Source organism: Talpa occidentalis, unplaced genomic scaffold (assembly GCF_014898055.3).
Source record: "Talpa occidentalis isolate TD23 unplaced genomic scaffold, MPIMG_talOcc4v2.1 talOcc4.6, whole genome shotgun sequence".
In the NCBI taxonomy this organism is placed as follows: domain Eukaryota; kingdom Metazoa; phylum Chordata; class Mammalia; order Eulipotyphla; family Talpidae; genus Talpa; species Talpa occidentalis.
This window is the reverse complement of record NW_023604972.1, coordinates 14,204,037-14,221,699: the sequence shown is the minus strand read 5'-3', so window position 1 is coordinate 14,221,699 and position 17,663 is coordinate 14,204,037. Positions and strand designations below refer to the sequence as shown.

Genomic DNA, 17,663 nt, shown 5'->3' with positions numbered 1-17,663 from the left:
AATTTAGCTTCATTCTCAAAATGTAATTAACACCAGACCTTACATTTTAAATTTCTTTGGTTCTGAACTCCTTAGTCTGATAAGTATAGTAAATACCTCATATATCTGGCAGGTCTTTCTGACTTCACCTAGGCAAAATACAGATAGACCTGAAACACTCACACACAGATTCTCAGAAATGAAAAAGGTCACAAATATCATCTACTAAAACATTTTATGTTTTACTATGAAGTGAAAAAGTAAAAAGCTTATGAAAAATGAATATTGTAGCAGTTCAAGATCATGAAAGATAAGACTGAACAGTTCTCCAGAAGACAGCAGTCCTAAAGAACACCTGCGCTGTGCATGTGCCATGGTAGCAACACTGTGCCTGGTAAACTGCACTCAGCACAAAGCAGGATATTACAAACTGTAAAAATAATTTGCTTCCAAATGTTTGATATAAAACACATTCATAATGCCAGGAGTTAGACTGCAGTGATTCTAGAATCAGAAGAGTACTGCTGGTAGAATCCATCTCTACCCCTGCCAGCTCTCTGACCCTCTGTTCCCCCACCAGTAAAATGCAACTGAACTGAATGAGTTATTCTACATAAAACATTTACACACAGTACTACCCAATAATAAATGCTGGCTCTTCACTCACATGGGATATTTCACCTCCCTTGATGATAAATAAACAGGTTCTTAATAGACAGTAAAATGCCCCAACAGACAACTATGCCCAACAGACAGACCCCTGCTTGAAAAATACTTTTAAAGCACCCTTTCTATAAGGCAGGATCAGTAATTATTAGCTTTCATCTACTCAAATTTCTTAACACAACTGCTGCAGTAGCAATAAATCATACTTCAGTCCCATTCTGATTATTTTTAAATCCTTAGTTCCAAATCTCTTTAAGAATTAAATAACCATTTCGAGCACTATATCATAACAGGAAGCGACCAGAAGGATGTAAAATACTGGCAGCAAGACTCTGTAAGAGTTACTACGTGGCAAACATTGTGCTGAGCACTTTTCCTATATTGATCTTTATTGTTCACAATAACCCTATTCAGTAAATATGTTGTCCATCCTAACTTAAATGGCCCAAGTCCATTTTACTTCAGGTTTATCTTTTTTTTTTTTTTTTCATTTTATCTCCTTCACCTTATTCTCTCACAACAGTTATCACAATGCTTTGTAGTTAAACCTGCTCTTCCTCATTAGAGTCTAATTTCCTCAACTCCCCATTCCCAGAGTTGGTACTGAATCTAGCAAACATGTAAGGCTCAGGATTATCCACCAGGGACTGGTTCATTATAAACATGGAAAGTTGACACTCTTAAGTCCAAATACATCTAAGTGAATTCTAGCTCAAGCGCCTTCTCTTCTGGAGGAAGATAAAGAATCTGGGCATCTAACCCATTACTGTAGTCCTGCTTGAGATGAAGCTCTCGGTTTAGTAAGCAGCTCATTTGCTAGGTGTTAATCCAGGTGCCCATTTGATAATCCCATTGTTATCAGTACTTTTCTGAGAATAAGATAAATATATGCTGAGGATCCATGTGATGGCTATCTATTATGAAATTAAAGTTATCAATGACCTAGTCGAAGACACAATCTTGCAGTCACGTCATACATGACTCACTGAATACAGCAGTATCACTCCGTTCTCTTACATGGTTGCTTATTCCCTTCAATTACAAAAGAAATATTATTTAATACAGTATTAAATCTCCTCCAAAGAAATTAATAATTATAACAGGAAATTTTCATTTTAAATTTAACTTCAAAGAGTCTCTACATACCTTAATTATATAATGCCATTTCCACTGCAGCTTGGTTACTGAGGATAAGTACATTAAACTGCTTTATCACCCTTTCAACCACCACAATGTAACTTATTGGTCTGCTTAGAAAGACAATGCCCTGTAATAGTACAGCTCAACCCTGTGTCTATTCAATATAGTCTTCCCAGATATTGTGACAATCCACCTATTTTCCAAGAGAAAAAACAGCTAATTAACTGACCACCAAATAACATGCTATACACTACAGGTATATATGTGCTACGTGTATGCATAACATTTTACTGTAACCTTGAAAAATAGGGATTACTTTCTTTTCCCCAAGGAAGAAACTGAGACTCAGAGACTGAGTTAGTAAATGGCACACACTAAAAATACAAGTTTATGTTTCTTTAAAGTCCAGTTTTTCCTTTATTCATGCTATCTTTCTCTCCCGAATCTCCATCCTTTCCACTCTGAAGTTTCTCTGAGCACCAATTTCCATAGTAGATGAGACACAGGGAAAGTCCCTGTATTTGCATATTATATTGCTAGTTCAAGTCCTAGTAAGAGAAGAACAACACAAACTTCAAACTAACAAAGAAATGTGATATCATGGACCTTCCTGTTCGAGAAAGGTTCAATTTTTTTTTGTTTTTTGTTTTTTTAAGATTTATTTATTTTTACACAAGAACTGGGGGACAGGCCAGAGGCACAGGAGGGTGAGAGGATTCACCAGAGACAGAGTAATGAGCAGAACAGGAAGACCAACAGAAAGCACTGCTGAGGGGAGCAGTGGAAAAGACAGGAGAGGTCTGCCGCACCATGTGGGTAGCTCCCTGGCCGGCTAGGAAACAAACCTGCGCTGCAGAGGCTACGGACAGCTTCAGAGCACTGTGCTCAACGCGCTGCGCCACCGGGGTGGCCCAAAAGGTTCAATATTGAAGAAGCACTTGGAACAGAAAGTAAGACAACCCACATGTGCAATATACATGGTAACTTCCAAAAAGCTAAATTGTTATATTAAGAAATTCAAGAAAGTAGGTTTTTGAATAAAACCAGAATTAAAAGGAGGGGAACAAAACTACCAACAGCTGAAACTTCAACAACATTGAAGAAAATGAAAGTACAGTTAAGCTATCGTGAGCGCAACCCTTTCAATGATATCACATTTTACAAGTCACCATAATGGAATGTCAGGAAGGATCAGTCATCATTCCCTGGTCAGTTTTCAAAAGACGAGATCTGTTGGCAGGATCACTGCAACCCTCAAGCGTAAGTGCCCATGTGTGTTTAACAATACACAAGGGGGAAAACATTCAAACTCTAAGAATTAAAGAAATGAAACATGATATTTCACCCAAAACTGCAAAGATTCCTTTTCAACAAAAGCATCAATGGGCACTCAAAAACACAATCCCTCCAGAAAGCAACTTGGAAGTAATGCATGTTACTTCCAATTTTACATATTTACAATATATATGGTTATATATATTAAATTTATTTTTTTTAATTTTTGAATACTCATATCTTTTAATCTAATAGTATGCTCTGGGGAATGTGTCCTTAAAATCCAAAATACAGAAGGACAGGCCTCCCTAGACCAGCCACTTTGGCATGTGGATTATTTCAAGATAAAGTCAATGAAGGCCCTGCAAGCTAATGAGAAATTTTTACACTCCCCTAACTACCTTGTGGATCTCTTACCCAGAATTAGGGTTTTTACCAGAAATAACATTACTGTCTGAATAACTTATCTATATGGCAGAGCAAAACTCCAAATTATAATTAAACCACAGAGGTACCGGCAGCAAGAAACAATCAATAGGCAAGCGAGAGCTAGATAGGAAATACAGATGAGTGCGAGGATAACAGAACGGACTCTAAACCCTGAAAGGAAAGCATTAGCAAAGAGGTATATACCAAAACCAGAATTAGTCAGACTGAGACAAGTACAGACCAGCAGAAGCAGGCATTCGCTTCTGAAACCCTCCCACCTTCTACCCAGGCAAAGACCCACAGCTCCTAAGGAAGGGGCAGAATGAAATAAAAACTCACTTTGAGAGAAGGACAGGAAACCCTCGAGGCCCAGGATTTGAAACAAAGCTTCTAGACAAAGGTCAGGAAACTTGCTCAGGCCTAACTCCTCCTTCAGATACAAGCAGAGCTTGGCTGCCACTGGAAAGGGAAAGGAAAGGAAGAGGGAGAAAGCCCCACTCTAAAAATCTAGGCCCAAGCCCCTTCTAAGATTGAGAGAATACATCAGGAGAACAAAGAATTCCTCCATTCCCATCACAATCTAAACCTGAAGATATCGGAGGCAGAGCAGTGGGGATATGCAAGGATTTGTTAAATAAATTTACCTAGTTTTCCCCCATTTTATCATCCATTGTAGATCCTAGAGCGTATGGATCAGTAACTCCAAATAACAACAAAAAAAAGATGTCTAACTTCTCAATGCTCTAAACACTAGAGCGCATACAAATATGCTCCTTGGTGTGCACAAGAACTATCACAACCTTAAAAAGGTTTCGAAGCATCTCACAAGCCACAGAAGGAAATTCTGAATGCTTCCTTATAATAAAAGGATAACAAATGGAAATGACTAATTCAGCATTGCAAACGATTCTTTACTAAAGTATTTTCTTTAAGCAAATATGAATATTAATAAGAACTGTCAGGGGGGCTATTGATCCTTATTTCAAAGCCTATTTTTCTCATAAGACCTCAGTTCTTCAAATTCTGCTAGGGCAAGATTTTTCAGGAACATCATCTTGATTATACAAGAATAATCCCTAAACATAACATGTCTTGCTTTGGAATGTGTATTTAACCAAAAACAGCTGCTGTTTATCTAGAAAATTTGAAAAACCGACCAAAGACTAAAAAAAAAAAGACTTACTTATCTTTTAATTCTTGAGTAGTCTATTCCCATGTTGTTTCGTTATAAATTAGAAGCCCTAGAATTGCATGACAATTTTTTGCCCCTTGGCTAAGGTAGAATATTAAGGATAAAGCAACCTAATTATTAACAATTCCATATTCAAGGTTTATAATGAACATATCATGACTAGCAGCCTCTACCTGAAAGAAATTTTAAACACTTAAGTGTAAAACCAAATTTTCAGTACACTATAAATGCTAGCTGATAATGGTGTAAACAAGTTGAAAGAATTCATCACAGATTTTCACATGTGTGACAAAACTCAGAAGACTAACATATTTGCATGTTTCTGTGACTTTTCAAAATAGATTCCTTTGAGGAATCTTACATAGCATATGATAAAAACAAAACACAGGACTAGGAGTTAACTAGATTTGGGTTCTAGATTTAAGTCTATCATATTGCATTGAAGTTGATTTTAGAATACAAGTATTTATATACCCTTTGTTTGAGATTCAAAGAAATTTACTGTAATCTATATAACTGATACTGTGAGTAAAATGATTAATAAATGAAACCAAAGTACCACTCAGCTTCAATTACAAAGGAGTGAGCAAGTGAATACTGGAATCACGGCAACCATGGAAGAGGAAACTGCCAATCTGTTCAGGCTGCATGTAGCAAAACTACCACTGCAGACAAAGGACCTGAGTATTACAAGTGAAATCAAGACAGCATAGACTTCATTTGCTTTGTTTTCTACAATTTCTCCAGCACCTAAGAAGTACCCAGCACTAGGCATCCAAATATTTTGCAGAAAAAAATACACTACTCAACAAAATAGCACAATGTAATCTCACAGTCTATGCCTAATACTGCCTTTGCTACTCTTAATTTCATATTAACTGGCATTTTTAAAATATTTTTTAAAGTCCATGAGATTTTGAATTGAATAAACACCCAGGCTTTAAATAATTACATAATTTTAATTTCTCTAAACTCTTTTAAAAAGATGTGAAAGGGCTGATTAAAGAAGAAACATTCATGACTTAAGCCAACTGAATAATATATTAATCCTAAGTGCTCAGTTTATGTAAGTGGAAAACTAAAACTGTCCCTATAATATTTCTCCACTAGAAGTTAGTGTCACATGTAAGGATATGCTACAGTCCTTCCAAAAAATATTTTAAACATAACATTTTTCCATACCAACAACATCTTAGCTAAGAACAGGTATCGATGATTACACCATACTACATTCCAAACCACCCATATTTTAACATGGTGCACACACTGTGTTAAAGTGGTATTTGTACACCATTAATCACTAATCAGCTGTAAGAGGTCTTCAACTACAATATATTACAATTAAAGACAAATGTCAAGTCAAAAACTACTTACAAGGCTACTGAACAACCTATACAAGATACCATACACCGCATATGGGTTAAAAAAAAAAAAAAGAAGAACCGCTGTAATACAACATAAGTACGTAGAGCCACTTAGAATTGCAATTTATAAATAATCTGTTAAGAAAGTTCCCAGGTGGAAGAAGACATGTCTCATTCAAGACAACTTTTGAAAAGATTTTGACAAAAGGAACACAGAACAGTACATCCCCAGCCCATGCGACAACAGTATATAGAACACAGAATATTCTCAATAAATATTTACTTATTGAATGAGCAAACATTTGGAATGAACTCTGAGGGATGGAGTGGATACTCTAGTATAAGGGAATCATGCAAGCAAAGGAATAAAGAGGAAATATGTATTCCAAGAACAGCAACAGCCCAATTTTGCTAGAGTACACTTCTGAAGTGCAGAGGGACAGCAGCGATTTTGTGTCCTCTATGAACTTCATGACAAGTTTAAATTTAACTCAGTATTAATGAGAAATACTAACAACTTTACTAATGAAATAATACATACAAAAGAACATGGGGAGTTATATAAGATTATCGTGTCTGCTAACAAATGCTTTAATTCAGAATTAAGAGGTAGCAATAAGAATGAGAAAAGTGGGAATCTCATCAAATGTTAACTCCAAGAATTTGTGTGCTTGGTTGTTTAGAAAAACAGTGGTCCCACTGGAAAAAATACAAGGTCAAAAAAGGAGATGGGGAAGGAATCAGGAGGGAAAATGGCACTTCTTGAGCATTTATTCCTTACAAAGCACTTCAATTACACTATATTTAACCTTCGCAACAACCCTCTGAGATGGTTACACTCCCATTTCAGAAATGGGCAAAAGAGATTGGGACACTTCCCAAAGTTCAAAGCTAATTAGCTATGTGTCATGCCCCCCACTTCGTTCTTTCGAAGAGAATCTCCATTTTGTTCAAATATGGGGCAGCAATGTCCTCAGAAGGTGGGTCACTCCTCCAGAACGAGGAATAGGAAAACATGCCTGCTCTGAATTCTATTTCATTTGTCCAATAGCCAAACCTGTCCTGTGAGACATGAGAACACATTGACGGCTTCTGGGACTTTCCTACCTGCATTGGTATCGTGGGGGTCATTAAGAAACTTGAAGTCACTAGTTGAGAGCTGTCCTAATTCTTTCACTCCCATTTCTAATCCATCAGTAAGCCAAATTAATTTAATTGCAAAATATCTTGTTAAACCTTCCTCCTCTATCAGCCCAGTCTCCAAGCCATTAACTCTCAACAGAACTCCCAATAACTACCCTCTCAAGAACTACCCTGTGGTCACTCTTGTTCCCAACTCATCCCCAAATAGTGGCCAAAGAAATCTTTAAAATGTAAATAAAGGAGCAACTGGAACCCTTGTGCTCTGTTGGTGGGATTGTAAAATGGTACAACCACCACAGAAAATTGTATTAAGTTTACTCAAAAAATTAAATATAAAACTATGATTCCACAATCATACAACTGAGCCAAAAGAACTGAAAGTTTTTAAGACATATTTGCTCACCATGCTCACAGCAGCACTACTCACATAGCAAAGAGATAAAAGCAACCAGAATGTTCCTCAACGGATGAATGGATATTTTAAAAGTGGCATATACAGTAAATACATTATTATTCAGCCTCAAAGAGGAGGAAATCCTGCCACATGGAAGAACCTTGAGGACATTATGCTAAGCAAGTAAATCAGAGGCTCTGCTTTTATCACACAGTGCAAAAGTGGGAATAAACTTAGGCCTTGATAAAACTTTTGCAATCCTTCTGAAAAAATTACATCCTTCCTTAAGGAATGTTCATGAAAACAAAGCACAAATAAAAATTACCCACTTATTGAGGACACCATTTTTATTTTTTTATTTTTTTTTTTTTTTATAGAGGCATGTTTTATTTATTTATTTGTTTGTTTGTTTGTTTTGTTTATACATGCACTGGGTACAGTCAGAAGCGCGGGAGGGTGAGAGAATTCACCAGAGCCAGAGCCGGGAGCAGAGCAGGCAGAAGGACCGAAGTACACTGCTGAGGGGAGCAGCGGGCGGCAGGAGAGGTCTGCGCGCCATGTGGGACCCTCCTCCGGTGGCCGGGGAGCAGCTGGGGATCGAACCGGCGCCGCAGAGGCCGCGGGCAGCTTCGCAACCCAGCGCTCAACCGCTGCGCCACCGGGGAGGCCCTAGGACACCATTTTTAAAGCCATTTGTCTTAAGCATCAGAAGTTATATATTTTAAATACATATTAAGATTTCAGAAGATTGATTTATTTTAAAGATTTATTTATTTGTGCATACAAGAAATGGGGTACAGGCAAGAGGTGAGGAAGGTGAGAGAATTCACCAGAGACAGAGTAGGAAACAGAACACTGACTGAAATACACTGCTGAGGGGAGCAACAGGCAAGGCAGGAGAGCTCTGCTATGCCATGTGGGTCACCTCCCTGGCCAGGGATCGAACTCATGCTGCAGTGGCAGCGGAAAGCTTTACAGTCTGAGACTTATCCCCCTGTGCCACCAGGGAGGCCCCTTCAGAATATTTAATAATATAATTTTAAGAAATGAAAAACTGGTTCCTTACCAAAGATAAATGAAGGAAAAACTCTTGAACAATAAAGAACTAGACTTGAACATTAATCACAATGCTTAATTCTACTACTTCTCCATGTTAATTTCCTAATTCAACTCAAATCACAGAGATCCTGGGTACTGAAGGATTTTTAAGATATAAATTCTTTGAGTAATCCTAAGTCTCCATTATATGCAGTATTACAGTGACTATAACAACCTCACAAGGGTTCTAAGAATTTAATGAATGAATATACAAATATCTGGCCTAAATTTGAATCCCACATGCAAATGTGGGTATCAGTACACTACAAGCAGGTTTTTTATTAACTTTGCCATCCTTGGTATTTGGTAATTCACACTCTCCTCCTAGCAGTCTCAAATGCCAAAGTCTATGAAAAATGCCCTTCCCCACTCAGCTCCCTGCTCTCACACCTACAGGTTTTTCCATTTTGCTTTTTCCCTAATAAATTCTGCATTCTCAGCACACACCTTTGCTTTCGGAAATAAACTGTTCACAATAACCCATTTCTACACACTAAAGTTCAGAACCCCATCTTTATAATGCTACTAAATAAAGCACATACCCTATGTCCTTAAATAAACCCTCAGAACAATCTAGCATCACCCAGTAAGTGGGTTTATCTCAGACTGGAATACAAGGGAGGGTCACTATCTTATTGATCTTGAAATTCCAAACACCTAACTTAATTAATGACTTGCACTTAACAGTCATGGAGTTTTTGTTAGTCTGCTAGTTCTGTTGTTTTTAATGAAGAATAAAACACAAAACACTCATTTGATCACAAAAGAGTGAACAAAAAGGAACAATTATTTATATTACACCTTGTTCCAAATGGAGAAGGAATACTTATTTTTAATACAGCAAATGTGTAACGAGAAGCTTCAAATAAATACTTGTAGTAAATGCAGCAATGTTACTTAATAAGCTACCACAGCTGTTTCCTTTTAAAAATATACAATATTTAATTTTTTTTTTTTAGATAATGCAATTCACTCTCAGGCAATTTTCAAGTTTATATTGGCCTAACAATAATAAAAATGGTCAATTTCAGCATTTTATATCTCCAGTTTCTCACATCAGATATTGGACAAAACAGTCACTTAATGATGTTTAAACTATATTAGTTGCACACATGCATGTGCACATACACACATTCACTAACGTTTGACTTGATAACTGTTAGTCTCTATAGTTCATCTGAGGAGCCATTTCAATAGACCTATGGATGCACATCATAAGCTGTATTTTATAAAACAAATTCAAAAAAACTACATAGGGTACTTATACCCACAGTTGTACAAAGGTTTAAAGTAGATTATTTTAATTTGGCATCCACAAATAAAAAAAAAATCAAGTATTATTAAGACAGTCTGACTATGTAGGATAACATGAAGAGTTGAAATTGACTAACAGTTAAGAAACAGAAAAAAAATCATACTTGTCATTAACAGAAAAGATAGAAGTTTATTGCTGAAGATTAAGAACAAAGAAGAAAGGGATTTAAGATTACTCAACATCACGTATTTTTTACAGGAAAAATATTCAGTTTAGTAACACAGACCTGTTAATGTACAGTCTACTGAAAAAAATTTCAAGTACAGGTTTACAAAACTCTTTCTTATTGAGAATCATTGAGGAAACAACAACAAATCATTTTCATTACTCCAGGGATTAGTGATGAATTCTAGTATTTTATAATCACATTAAATAATTCACTTCAAGTTTTTTTTAAATTAAAAATTCAATTAAGTAGCTTTTGAAGTGTTTGGATTACATATAATGGCAAGTTTAAGAAGATCAAGGAGAGTAGAGAAAGTAAGTGAAAAGTAAGTTAAATTATATAGAAGCCAAGACCCACAAGCACATGTAAAGATAAGCACATTTGCAAAAAAGCACAGGGATACATATATTGTAGGTACTTGGGTTTTGAGATGACTATTAGTATAAGTAAAATGAAATGTTTGTCATACTCTGTGGTTCCCTAATCCTGGGCAGTCACCACTATCTTTTTTTTTTTTCTTTTTTTGTTTATTATCCATTGTAAATTATTTTATATGTTTTTTTAAAATAATAAATTTTATTTTTATATTCCCCATACAATTGCAACCCCCCCATTCTGACCCCAATCCCTCCACTATCTTCAAAAAAAAATGAACAGGGCCTCCCCTGGTGGCTCAGGCGGTTGAGCGCAGCACTGTGAACCTGTCCGCAGCCTCTGCAGCGCCAGTTCAATCCCAGCCAGCCAGCCAGCAAGGGTCCCACATGGTGTGGCAGACCTCTCCTGTCTCGCCCACTGCTCCCCTCAGCAGTGTATTTCATCAGTCTGCCTATTCTGTTCCCCGCTCTGTCTCTGGTGAATCCTCTCACCCTCCCGCGAATCTGGCCTATACCCCGGTTCTTGTGTAAATAAATAAATAAAAATCTTTAAAAAAAAAAAAAAAGAATGAACAGCCACTATTAAACATTCTACAACAATTATTAGCCTTAACCCTAAAGTTGTTTCACTTTAGACTATGTGGCTGAGGAAGCCTTGCATAAAGGAAACTCCTCTCAAGACCACAGCCATGATGGTTATGCAGTATCACCTCAAGGGCCAAATGAAATAATGCCAAAAATCCAATCAATCATTGGCTTGGGGTTCCCTACCCCCAACTTAGAACTTCCTAGTAATGAAGTTCTCTGAGGAGGAAATGTTCAACTACACTAGAGGAACACAAGACTGATGGCAGAAACTTAGGAGAGAACCACCCTTAAAATCAGCAACAATGAAACCAGTCAAAGACAACAGTTACTGAAGGTAGGATTAGAAAGTGTCAAAAAGGATTGACTATGTAATACCTACTAATACAAAGATCTACAAGGATAAGAAAAATAACAGATCACTTATTTGGCATTTGAAATCATCATCTACAGATGAAGCCTGAAACTCACAAAGGAATGAAATTCAAAGGTTAATCTTGAAACAAATATGCCAGTACTGATATACTGCTATTCACAGCAGGGGAGGGGGGAATGGATGGATAATGCTATTCTGAGGTATTAGGAAACAGTTAATTCTTTGTTAAGGAATAAACATGCATTTTTAAACACAAAATAATAAAAAGTTTTTTATAAACAATTTTGTGAATCACCACATAAGAGCCAATCATATGTAAAAGTAATTTTGATGTTAACTAGGCACATTCAAAATAAAGAGGACACCAGGCCAAACAGTGTTTCTTGCATATGTTCAAGGACTTGTACCAACTTAAGAAAATCATTCTAAAATTCTAGGTGTTTAAGCTTAAAAAGTTATTTTTTTTATTTCTTAGACTTCCTATAATAAGAATTCTAAGAATAAAACTAATTTCATATTTACTTATCATTATCATCTCCTCACTTCATCTACCCAGACATTGTTTTCTCAAACACAGGGGTCATGTCTCTCCTAAGTTCCAAAACCACAGTATTGTTCTCAAGCCCTGACAGGATAACAGATTTAGAACTCTAGGACTTAATGAACAAAACACCCTGAAAGTTCAAAATGTCTTTTTAAGGCTTGCTTTGCCATAAAAATTAATTTTATATCCTTTATAACATATGCATGTTTAATATTAAATGTTTCAAATTATTATCAATTAAATATTTAATGTTTGGTTCTAGTAAAATGGATATGCCAAGAAAATATGTCATAAATTTCCTGGCTTCCCATATTCCCCAGCATTCGGTTCAGTATCCCAGTTTAGATGTGCTGACATTTCAACACAGAAGACATAAATAAGGGGACACTAAAGCACTTGGTAATTTGGTCCCAAACTTTTGTCTTGCATGTTCTTACTATATACACCCTATGCTTAACTTTAAAGAAAACTACTGAATTATTCCTTATTCTTGCATGTGCTTGCTCCTAGAAAGCCCCTACATTCACCTCCACAAAAAGTCCCATCAAGGTCCAGCTCAAATCCCTCAGCCCCTCCAAGTAAAATTCCCTTCCTTTCTCCAACATTTTACATTCATTATGTTATTTCTCACAGTTTAATTATTATGTTTAAGTGTCTGAATAAACATATATACAAGTACCAATTAAGAATGAAAGTTTTGGGATCTGAGAAAACCATTTCAGCATCTGACTCTGCTAAGTAACCTGGTACTGGGCAAGTTACTTAAGATCAAACTACAACGGTTTCCTCATCTCTTAATAATGAAGACAGCAGCTATCTAACGGGGTTAAAGAACAGTGATGTCTGTAAAGCATTAAGCACAATACTGACAGCTAGAAGGTTTAATAAACTTACTATCCAAGCTGTGTAAGACTGAGTACTCAATAGGCAGACCCATCTCATAACACTTTCTTTCCAAGTCCTATGATGTGTCTTTCTGTTTGTGCTTGATAACTGCTTGGTTGATGAAATCTGACCAATTCAGAAGTAATCTAGATAAATCTTATTAAGATAAAGACCAATTTCTAATGAACATTAAAAATAACTGGCTGATCATACTAGCCATTAATTTTAACATTTACTCAACCAACTAACACTTTAGCTTCCATATACACAAAAACAATCTCCAAACATCTTTCTGAAGGTGCTCTGCAACCGCATTATCATCAGTAAGTAGGCCAATATCCAAAATGCTTGATATAGTCACTCAAATGTCTAAATTAGTCTAAAAACATTGGATGTATCCAACCACAAAGCAAGCCTTTAGTAAAGGAAAGGATTCCTGCACAGATCCACCTTCCTGCTTCAAATTCAATAAAGCTGTTTTACTAGAAACAAACATTTTTCCAACTGGCCCTCTGAGTTATTCCTGGGCCAGAGGATTCCTAACAGAGACCCATCAGTTCTGGCATGGCATGCTCAAGGAGAATGCCACAGAAAATGAAGTTTTCCAGGCTAGACAAGAGTATTGCTAATTCGTAAAAGTTCAGAGTAGAGTAGACCAAAATGGATACAAGTAGATTTTTAACCCTGTACTTAGCAACATTAAAAAAAAAATAGGTATCAAAAAACTGGTGAAGAGGACTAGTAATGATAACTACAAGGAAGCAGAAGACTACTCATCAAAAGGCAGCTTCAGGAAATCATAAGCTAAATTGAGAAGAGCAAATTTCACAAAAAGAGGAACAAAGGTTTCCATTATTAGTGAACTGCAATGTGTTTAACTATTGTCATAATATAAACATTAATGAGTGCAAATGCATCATCAAATATCCTTTAAAGCAACATACCTCAAAGCAACTACACTCAACTACTAATAAAAATAAAGGTGACAACATTTACTGGGTAAATGTTAGGAATGCAAAGGAAGATAAACGTGAAGTTTAAGATTTTTTCTAATGACACGTTTATTTGAGAAATTTTCATCTAAATTAATGAAAACCTCGACACAGATGAGTTTAAGGTTACTGAATAAAGTGGACCTTCTAACTGGTATTATACTTTGAAACTAGGAAATTTTAAATTTTAAATTTTCAGGGACAGTTTAATATTTCCAAAAGACACATTTTAAAATAAACATTTTGTATTTCCAATAACATAGCAAGTCAGTGACATAGTATTAAAATTAAAATAAAGTCTCCATATATGCAATGAAGAATGTTGCACAAATACATAAAAGAATAACAGAAGCAAAGATTTTCAAAGTTAAAATCTGAAACAATTGTGAAACTACATATAAGAAAATAATTAACATTTCAGCTATTCTGCATATTTTGCCAATCTAAATATAAGTGGGGAATATATATTTGCCTGTGTGTGTGTGCATGTGTGTGTGTGTGTATTTGTTACCCTTTTATAAATTATTCCCCCAGGAACCTATATGTGCATATCAGTCACATAAAATTAAGATCAATTTACATAATCTAAATCTGTGATGCAAAAAAGAAAAAATGTTTTGAATTATTAAAGCACTGTTTTAAGATTATAATCAAGCTCTCAGTCACCTATCCCTAATTTACTTCAAATTTCAATCAGTTTCAAAGAGCTCTAAACACACATTCTAAATCCTTATTACACATCATTACAAACATTGGTTCCATCTTATGAACACATTTGCACACTGAATCATAAAAAGGTGATATAATGAAGAACAATAAAATAATATACATTATAACAATGGGTCTGTTCATTTTGATACTCTGTCATAGTTTCTCCCTTTGTAAGAACACTTTGCTCAAACTCAGTATACAACAGATGATTTAGAGGCAAAATTTATTCTCAAAATATACTAAACTCCAGAGGCAAGTATCATTGAATAAAAATGTCCTAAGAGGCAAACTCAACATTTTCTAAAGAGTAAGTATTAAAGAGACTGGGGGGTAAGAATTAAGTGAATTTGACTGTCATTTCACAGAGCTATTAAGAATACTCAGTTACACGACAACTTCCAAATGGAGCCAGTGAGGACAATTTCTCTTAGGCTTCTTTCAAGATTTTCCATTTTCAAAATTCACATGAATCTTTTTTTCTTATTACTGATGCTCTGTACTCCATTTCTATCATTAGCACTGCCTAGAATATGACAATACAGTATCCTTTAAGTTCAGTCTACGGTTCTACTCCCTAAAGTCTAGAACTGCAATAATTATGTCCTGGGTTTAGCACATATACAAATAGAAACCATAAAAGCAAGCATATGTGCATAATATGATGAATACGTAGTAACCACATAGTTCAAAGAAATTTTCAATATGCTCTAACTTTACAATGGACTTTCTATTTACCTTTTTACAGATACCAGTGTTATTGACTGTATTACGTAAACTTATTAAAATGACCACCGCTTCACTTGTACATTTAGTTTGATTTTCTTAAACTTTAAATGAAGATGTTTTAGTGGTTAAAACTCAACATTCTAACAAAGGGAAACAATAACAATATTAAAAATAAACTGCAGGATTAACATTACTTCAGTAAACTTATTTTTAAGCACTACAACACAAACTCATTTTGTGTGATAATATGTAAGTTTTTTATCCCTTTAGAACCACCTTTCCTTTTTGACAATGTTATAAACAACTCAAAGAAATTTAAGCTTCAAAAGAAAGGATTATAAACAGCTTATTAAAATAAAATTCCTCCTCAAGTAATTTTCCTAATAGGATCTACATAGCATGCAAGATACCGGTAGTGGTCAAGAAAACACAAAGTTTTCTAAATCACATGTCCTACCAAATACATATTGAGAAAACATTCACCAATGGCAGATTCAACTTTTCTGCTCAAGAAAACAAGAGCCTCCCCTCCCACAGCTTCGAGAAGACAAGTAGGTCTGTGCCCGCCTTCTTGCATGAGGCAGCATTAAGTTCTATAATCTATAGCTTTATCTAGCTACTTTCTTGACAATCACTACTGTGATTTATTCTATTTTATTAGAATAAAAACTATTCAACCATAAAACTATCCAATCTACCCGCTCACTCAAACCATACAATCTCCTAAATACTGTTCATTCAGTCATTTTATCCAGACTTCCCAGATACAGGCTTGGTGTGTCAAGTTCCATTTTAAAAGCTTTGATATGTTTCAGTTTAATATAAGTTCAACGTTCTGATCATTATGTTCTAGACACTACAGCTTCCAAAGAGCTTGACAAAGTTTACCAACATCCTCCCCTGAATCAGTAAACATCCTGTCATAAAACTCAGGGAAGAGCTGCTTTGCTCTGAAGCACACAGTTCCTGAGCACTTCTGAGAGCAGCTGTTAGAAACTTTCAGTCGCCTGCTGGACTATCACTTTGTCTACATTAAAGATGGGCCATTTAGCTCTGCTTGACTTTTCCCTTTTCAGAGTTGCAGCTGATGGAGAAAACCTACAGGTTGTTTCTGAAAACAAAGCACTAAGCAAAAAAAAGAAACATGACCGTAGCTTCAAGATCCTTACAGCAAACCACAACATATCAGCTGCACAGGACACTGGCAGGCTTTAAAAGCTTGCACTGCTCCACCTAACCCCACCGAACATAACTTGCAAGTTTCCACTCACTGCAAGAACGTTCGATGTTTAAAAAGTGCTGGTGGGGTCGACCCAAGACAAGCCGGGCACATCGTGCGCCTGGTAAATGCGGGGTCTGTTTCTGGCGACCTGCTGAGCATTTTGCATTGCACCCTTGGTCGCCCAGGGATGCCCAACCAGCAAATATTTCCCACCCTTTGAACTGGCCTTCCACCCCGCAAAAAATACACATTCCACTTCAGAGGCCCCGCGTGCTAACATAACGCAGACCCCACACCAGCAGGCATTCGGGCGCTCAAAGCAGCCTCTTGAGCAGCCTCCCCGGGGACACGGCTCAGTGGGGCTTTGAACCGGTGACACCCGCCGCCAGCTGCCTTTGCAAGAGCAGCACCGGGGGCCGATGCACACCGCACTGCTGCTGCTCAGGAAAAAAAAAAACCACGAGCCCTGAGCTCTGCAGACCCTGCCGGCTCCCCTGCAGCGCGAAAGGGAAACCGCCGCAGTGCTCGGCGCGCTGCACCGGAGGGAGCCCCGCAGGGCGGGGAAGCCGGAGCCGTCGAGCGCCGCCGTCGAGGGCGGGGAGCCGGGACGCGAGGCGTCCGGAGGGCTGGGGGCGCGGGCGGCAGCAGCCGGGGCGCCCGCGGGCAGCGCGCACCGGCCGGCCGGGCCGTCGAGGGTGGGGGCCCCGCCGCGCGCCCGCCCCGGGCCTCACCTGTCAGGAGCGCCGGGCTGACCCCAGCCGCGGCGGGCGAGGAGGCGGCGGCCCCGGCGGAGCCCGCCCGCCGGCCGCGGGGGAGCCGGGGCGCCAGCTCGCACCCGCGCGCCGCGCCGGCCGCCAGCAGCGCGAGCAGCAGCGGCAGCAGCGCAGCCCCGCGCCGCCGCCAGCGCGAGGCCGGCACGGGGCGCGGCGCGGAGGCAGCCCCGGCCGCCCCGCCGGGCGCCGCCGCCGCCGGGGGCTCCGCCGGCCGCCCCCGCCGCCCCAGCGCGACCGCCGCGGCTCCGGCGGCCTCCGGGGCGCGCGTCCCGGCGGCGTCCATGGGCTCCGGGGAGTCACCACAGGAGGAAACA

The 17,663-nt window shown here is 38.0% G+C and overlaps 1 protein-coding gene across 3 annotated transcripts in view; it reads right to left on the bottom strand.

Moving 5' to 3' along the window:
• Positions 1 to 17,338, bottom strand: part of STIM2 (stromal interaction molecule 2) — a 109,588-nt gene extending 92,250 nt beyond the window's left edge. For 2 of the 3 annotated variants that reach the window (XM_037530419.2, XM_054688388.1), the window contains exon 1: positions 17,308 to 17,338. The gene's annotated coding sequence lies outside the window, so the exon portion shown is untranslated. Of the gene's footprint in view, positions 1 to 3,828; positions 3,984 to 17,307 lie in introns of those variants that run through there. The other variant, XM_054688389.1, reaches the window with a different exon arrangement.
• Positions 17,339 to 17,663: the final 325 nt, after the last annotated feature.